This window comes from Belonocnema kinseyi, chromosome 4 (assembly GCF_010883055.1).
Source record: "Belonocnema kinseyi isolate 2016_QV_RU_SX_M_011 chromosome 4, B_treatae_v1, whole genome shotgun sequence".
NCBI lineage: Eukaryota > Metazoa > Arthropoda > Insecta > Hymenoptera > Cynipidae > Belonocnema > Belonocnema kinseyi.
Genome location: NC_046660.1, coordinates 110,105,298 through 110,107,918, shown reverse-complemented (window position 1 = coordinate 110,107,918; position 2,621 = coordinate 110,105,298).

Below are 2,621 nucleotides of genomic sequence, written 5' to 3'. Positions count from 1 at the left end.
ATTCTGAGTTCTTTATAACTATCTTTAAAATCTTAACGCTGGTTTGCATTTTTTTTCTCGCTTGCAGCCACCAGATTAGGGCAAACTTCTTTCCTCTTGAACCCATTTCGATTTTATCACTTTAATATTTATTGTTTGAAACCAAATTAATTGTTGCTTTCTCAAACTATGATGATGGAATTTAAGAGAAAATAACAAAGTATCTGTCACGAGGGCGCAAGCGTCAAGGCAACGACGCTACATATTTTGTGCAATAAAATTTAAGAGCGTCAAAACAAAATTTTAAAATTCTACGGAAAATATGGAGCTTTGAATGAGACATAAGTAAAACTCAAGAATATAGAGGCAAGACCTTCAATATAGGAGCTGAAACTTATACAAAAGCAAAATAGAATAAAAATATCTGAAGGAGTGGCTACGTAGGAGCTAGTAGAATAAACAGCCGCAAAGTAGGGACAATACTTCCACTTGAAGCGTCAAAGTAGGGCCTATATCTTGACTCGGGAAATGAAAATCATTAAGCCAAAAAGCGCGCGATATGAAAAAAAGACCAGAGAGTAAAAGCACTGACTTTTGAAAGTGCAACAAGATTATTATAATAAATTTTCGGATTATCTAAATAAATCAAAAAATCTAATTTTAAGCGCACGAAAGGTAATGCAAACTCAAAAATCTCATTTTGTGGCCAAACTATGAAAGATAAAAAAAGATCAATTAACAAAAATTGTGCTCTCAAAAAATATCTGCAAATTTGTTTATAATGACTTCTTGATTTGTAAAAAATTACATTGAAAATAAGAAAAATTAAATTTGTGAAGAAATGAAACAAGTTACGAAACAAAATATTTAACAAAAATCGTACACTTAAAACACATCAACACATTTTTTATTGATAACTTTTTTACAACAACATTCAAATTTCGTACCAAGCAATGCAGGATACGAAGAAAGTCGTAAAGAGAAATTCGTTTATCGTAAGTACCATATAGAAAATTTAAATTTTGAGCCAATAAACGACGAAAAATATGCGGAAAAGTTATTGGAGGAATTTTAACGTTTAAAAATCCCTACATTTCTTTGTGCAATTTTTTAATGGAACTCCTCGTTTCTAATCTATTTATCAAAATTGATATAAAAATATCTAACATTCCACTAATAGACAAAAGACGCGAGACACGTAAAAAATATAAAGGAACACTTGTAGAATATTTTGTTTTTCCATAGAAATGAAAACGAAAATCCTGTTTGTTTTAAACCAACGCGACAGAGGGAAAAATGTTTGAAAAAGGATCGCAGATTTTTATTGGAACTTGCGAGCGTTGCGTAGTTTTTCCAAAAATTAAGTCTTTTATTTTTAATGTTATGTTTCAGGATTGGAACAAAAACGATTACAACCAATTTGCAGTTTTTTCTTGGGTAAACAACTTTTTAATAGAATTTTTTGAATATGACGCTAAAGCATAGTGCACTGAAAAATCCGCAAGTACTGAGAAACGAACCCGAGATCGCACGCACGCACTGAGTATTTACCAAACGCCTAACGCCCTAACTGATTCAGCTAACGGATGTCTTCGATAAAAATTATTAGCACTTGTACAATAATTCAAGGTCCAATATCTGTTCAAATACAAAACAATTAATTGAATAATTACTTTTTTTTAACTTTCTGTGTCGTTAAATATTTGAAACTATTATTGAAGAGTTCAATATACATTGGTTCTGTTTTTTAGAAGTATTCTACGTTATACACTTCAAATGAACTTGGGTCTACATATTAAAATTTGATTCTGTGTTATTTATTACTTAAATGAATACAATGACAAATTTCATGATTTTAATAAAAATATCTTTTTATCTCTTTATTAAGAAAAGATTAAAAGAAGTCGTTCAACATCATAATTTATCCAATTATACTGAAAAATACAAATATTGAGTTCAACATCCAATCCAATAGTCATCAGCAAATAAGTTCGTATTAACAATAACTGCACTGGTTTTATATCCAAATGTTTCGCGATCTAAAATTTCGAGATGCGTGGTTAATTATTTTTCATACATTTGGCTGTTCATATTCTCTAACAAATATGATAAAAAGATTAAAACAGTTGACATTTTCTAACAACAAGAAATGCTGTTTCCTCCTAAATCAAGTGTTAGACACGTAAATAGTAATATTCTTTTAAAAAAATGTTTTAGAAACTCTCAATTATTATTGTTTAGTAACCAGACAAAACCATTGGAAAAGCGGTACTGTTCCTGTGAAGGAAAAATATTTTCTTCATAATATCATGTTGCAAATAAATTAACCGTAATACTATAATAAAAATGCAATGACAATCTGTGAATATAATTTTAATTATTAAATATATATTTTAATATATGTTTAAAATTTTTTATTTCATACATAATATTTGTTGTTAGCGATAGAAAATAGTTTATTCTTATAATTTGTTGTGATTCTCAATCACATACCCCAAGCAGAAATATTATGAATAGTTTATACATAGTGTTTAGTATTATACCAGGTGTATACATATGAAACCGGTATTTTTTCAAGAAAAAAACACATTTATTTCAAGAGAATAATAACAAATATTTTATTCAAAGTATGTGCCCTCGCT